Source organism: Macadamia integrifolia, unplaced genomic scaffold (assembly GCF_013358625.1).
Source record: "Macadamia integrifolia cultivar HAES 741 unplaced genomic scaffold, SCU_Mint_v3 scaffold2948, whole genome shotgun sequence".
Taxonomy (NCBI): domain Eukaryota; kingdom Viridiplantae; phylum Streptophyta; class Magnoliopsida; order Proteales; family Proteaceae; genus Macadamia; species Macadamia integrifolia.
In genome coordinates, this window is record NW_024869080.1 from 61,731 (window position 1) to 67,224 (window position 5,494).

The window sequence follows — 5,494 nt, forward strand, 5'->3', positions numbered from 1 at the left end:
GTTTGGTGAAAGTTTAAGAAACATAGCCTTTGCTCACCTCCAATCGTAGATCTTGTGTTGGGGATCACTCTTCCGGCGTCGGAATGGGAAGATCAAACCTTGGCGCCACTTAAATCCAATTCTTCTTCCTCTTCCTTCCCCTTTCCTCTTCTCCGTTCTCTTTTTCCCTTCTTTTCTCTCTCCTCTTTACTCTTCTCACCAAATACCCTAATGTCATAAATGAGAAAATGAAAAACACAATAATGCTATTTATACTTTCTAAAACAACTAGTAACCACATGGGTGGGTCACTCAGGTGGGCGGATGCGCCCACCTGTGACCGCCCACCTGAGGGCCGAAAATTGGCCAACAAGTGGGATTTTGATGGAATTCGACTCTCGGCATGTATCTCACTCTCGGCACAAGATATATTATACGTATGCACTTTAGGATATGGCTACATACCAGCATTATTCGTACATGGCCTTATGATACGTGCATGTGCACGGCTTGGGTACACCCGTCTCCTCTGGCACTGACTCGGACTTGTCTGGCCAACCTGTGTTCAAAGTCACCCTTGGTCCGGGTCCTGCATGATTAAACCGGGTCAACCGTGTAATTAGACCGGGTTTAAAAAGTAGGGTATCACAGATCCCATCCGATCCGGATTGGTATTGAATTGGCATCGACAAAGACCGATACCGATACCATCCCCTACATCCTTGGAATTGATTCCTATAAATTTTGATCTAAATCGAATCAAAATCGGACCGAAAAAAAAAACCCTAGAATCCCCCAAATCTTAAGACCCATGATCTAATCCTATAAACCTTATAATCGATTTTAAACACGGAATCAGATATCAAATCAATAGCTGCCAATATCAATCCAAATCTAAATCAAATTGGAATTGACCAGAATCAATCCCAAAACCCTTAGAATCAACCTATAAAATATATTATAATTATAAAATTTCACATGTCATCATTATAGTAGTACCAAGCCTACAATATTGCTTTACCAAAAAAAAAGCCTACAATATTGCCATTTGTCATCTTCTTGGATTTTTCCTTTCTTGAAAACACTAGCATACTTAATACAATTGATATCTTTGAAGAGAGAGAGAGAGAGAGAGAGAGAGATGATTAGAACTATCTTACCGACCTCATCTCTAATGCACAACAATAGAAATTATTGCAATATAATTGATACATGAATTTCTGGAAAGATGTTTTATTTTCTAAACTTCAAAAAACAAAAATGAAGTTCACCAGAAGTTTTAAACCCTAAAACCCAGAAAAGCATTGGACACGCCGAGAAGAAAGAGAGTCTTTACCTGACTGACTGGAGATGATCTCGTCAAACTTTATGCCATAAAAACCAACCAAGGTAACAGAAAGACTCACGAGGAGGAAGACGATCAGTTGGGGCGAGGGGTTGTTCGGGTTGTTTGGAAAGAGTGTATTCATTCTCAAAATTACCCCTCGTTTTGCCGTTTAAATCAAAGTAACGATCCAAAAAGTTAAGGTTGAATTTACTTTTGTTAACCTTAAAAGCAATCACAAAATGACAAAATAATGGGGACATAGTAATTTACTTTTTTGACTTTAAAAGCAATCACAAAATGACAAAATAATGGGGACACAGTAATTTAGGTTACAAGGGTTTTGTAACCGGGTGGGGTTACATTTAGACATACCCACACATAAAAACCCTATAACTACTAGACAGATACTAAATCATCTAGGATGACACGCAGATGATGTTTAGAGCCCTGCCATATACAGCTTTGAATACCAATGATAAACAAGGAGGACAAGCAGACTAGGTGGCAAAGAACTCAACGCAACACCAAATGGACCTTGAATAGGGACAACAAAACAGCAGATGGGGGACTGACTCCTTGTCAAAGATACATCTTGCATTTGGAATGAGCCAACCTCTTTTAATGAGTTAAATTAGGAGTCAGAATTGACTTTTATGACTGTCCAAAATCCAAATGATCCCATCAGCGTGCTGAATATGGATTTACATAATAGCATGCTGAAAATGTCTCCAACTATAGCATTGAAAAATACCTTTGTTGATTCAATCTAACAAAGATTGGATTAAAAAGATGAAAGATTGTATGTTTAGTTCAAAATTAAGACTCAAGATCAGCTCACAAGTAGAGTAGGTGGTTGTTTAGCATAACAATATTCAGGCACACTGTACTCTGGATCTCCTTTGGCAGGCTCATCAGACCACAGGGAACAAATTGTTTGTGAAGGTTGTATTTTTAGTTCAAAGTCGTTAGATCAATTCCAAGTGCAAGAGATGTCAAGATGGGATCACTAACTTTATCACACTCAATAAACCAAGCAAAACAAATCAATCAGGACAACTTGTGGCACCTCCATTGATTCATCCCTTGATCCATAGAAGTGATTCACAGCTGGCATTTGTTGCAGCCGAAACTGTGACTGATTTTGGTGCTGTTGATACTGTTGAATAAGCTGATCATATGAGCCTATATCAAATACTGAATTTGGAGGGTTCAACGGTATTAATCCAATTCTAGATTGAGCACCAGCTTGAACCTATTAAGGGGACCAAAAAACCAAAAAGTTAGAGGTGAATATAAATTGTCAAGCATCAAATGCCATAATAATTTTCAGTTTCCACAAGATTTCAATTAACAGTTGCGAGCGATAAACCACATGAGAGGATGGAACCCAATTATTAGGGTTATGTAAATGGATCATGTCCTGACTGTTAACAGGAGTAAGGAAACCCCACTCCTACTGACTGTTGTTGGAGCACGCTGCTGTTGTAGCTATGAACGATGAGATGAATATATTCCCCCAAAATCTGGATCCAGCAGACTGACCAATCTATAATTTGAAGCTAGTAAAAACCAATACAAAATTTATTGCATTTGAGGTGAAGCAAGTGATGCTAAAATAAAAAAGCACAAGAGATCTCATACTTGTGTAGTTCCTGAGAAGAGCCAACACAAAATTTATATTTTGTTTCACATTTATTCTTTTAGGAAAAATGTGCAAACCGTTGCGTAGAATTCTAAGAATTGGCAAGGAATCTCAATTTTGCACATAGAAGCCAATACTTAATGCTACTGGGTAGTGTTCGGACTGCATCATGGACACAGCATTATCATGAAGCTGTTCTTTCTGATGCAAATCCATTGCATAATCAGAATTTCCTGCACAGTAATGAAACATAACTTTTTTTATTAATAATAATAATAATGATGATGATGATGATGATGATGATGATGTGAGGAAGCAAAGTTAGATAGACTAAAAAGTGAAACAAAAAATAGAGATCAGAAGTCACTACATTAGGTTTCGGTCGAATGAAAAATCTTGCTGGAAACTCCTCTAAACAGTAGGTAGAAGAAGAAGAAGAAATAAACGAGAAAATAGAAGGGGTATCACTATAGGCTTCACCACCCATGGCCAGAGGGAAAAGCTTCACTACCAGTAGCAAACCAAGGATGCACCACCTAGGGTTGTCACATGCTTTATCTCAGGGGCAGACACTGGTTAACCATGTGCACACTCACATTGATCTAGTTCTAAAAACATCCAAATGGTTTGGGTTTGTGTGCCCCATCTCCTTTATTTATAATAGCTAATGAAAAGATTAGACTAATATAGAAACTCTCCTTGCTACTTGACTTCGAATTTCAAGATGGAAACTAAGATGGAATCCTTCCAGAGGATCAATTGCTATTACATACAAAATAGGAAGTAACAAAATTGGAAACAACCACTTAATATCCATTTTACCCACTAAGCTAACTTATTATATGGAATTACAAACTAATATTCAGTAACTACTAGGAGAAAATTTGCAATTCCAAATCTCCAACCCATACAAACTGGCTTAATGGGGCCCACACCAAGTCATTGAGAACAGTACCACGTGAACAGTCTTCTTCCTTGAACTACATCAAGAAGCCAATCATTTGATTCGTCTAACACAATTAGAGTCAATAAGACTAGCGACTGGAAATATATAAAGCCATAGACAATTCTGGCCGGGAGGATTAACTGACAGGATCACTACCCGCGTTTGTGAGATAACATGTAGAAATTCTTACGAGCGATGAGATGCATCACAACAACCAATAACATCATATAGTACTAAGCAAGCAGCCTAGCCAATTCTAAATCCTAGCAATGCAGAATTTAAAAGAATAAAACATGCCAAATTCCTTTTCCTAAAAAACAATAGAATCATTTGGTGGATGATTTGCAACTAATAGGGAAGGAAGGTAACAAACCATTCAGGATAAGCAAGAATTTTTCAATACTATTACTCTGGTAGCAGCATATTACTGATTTTCCTTAGCTCTACCTTTTTTATAGATGGGTTAGAAAGCCCACACCAGCAGCTTTTATTTCTATAGAATAATATAGGTTGAATAACTAATACCAGCGACAGATTTTATCCTAAAAGGGAATCAAGGTTATTCTGACTGACAAGAATATGTCTTAGAATAAGATTATTTCTTTCTCAAAACCATTTAAACGACCTTATCATATAAATTTTTAATTCATAGGGGTGTTAATGTGAACCCCACTATTTATGATAGAAGAAGGGTACAAAAGAATTTGTAGAAGGGCACTGTAGCAAATTTTTTTCCAAAAATTATTTATAAAAAAAAGAGAAAAAAAAATTAAAGAATCTATATATCGGCAGCGTATGGAGCATGTGCTCCTCCTAGACTCTATAAATATGAGGTCTCTTATATCAAGGACACTAGCGAGAAGTTAATTAGAAGTCAAAAGTCTAGTAAGAAGTTAATCAAAATCACGAACACTAGGATAGCCTAGTGGTGGTAGCTTCGGCTTGTGGAGCCAGCACCCAGGGGAGGAGTTCATGGGATTGAACCCTGTCGTATGCATTGTGCGAGTGTGTGTATGTGTTTTTTTTTTATTTATTCTATACCCACCCATGGGTTGCCCAGTAGTCAGGAGGCTGACAGGAAGCCAATTGGAAACCAAAAGAAGTCGGAGAAGGTTAGAGAGAATTCTTTGTCAAGTTCTATTTTCGCTCTTCTTTGAGTTGATCTAAGTGATGAATCAACAGTTAAATAAGCAGAGATGAGAGATAATCTTCAATCCCTAAACGGTAGGTGCTTTGAACACAAATTTGGCTTCTTTCCTGAGTTGAGACTCGAGAGGGGCCACCAACCCTTATTCAAAATGGTTCTTTGAGTATGTGAGTTTCTCATCCCCTTTTGTGTGTGTGTGTGTGTGTGTGTGTGTGTGTTTCACTGTCCCTTGTGAGTACGTTGTGTGTGATCTTACCACTCTAGGTAGTAGTTGCATACAACATATCTCCCACTTCTACAGGGAACGATTGTGTATACATGTACCCCCTTGTTGTGCTTTTCTATCTTTGAATGGCACAGATATATATATATATATATATATATATATATATCAAATGGGATTTGTAAAGTGGGCTCTTTTACATTTTAAAATTCCATTCCGTTTAAATTTAT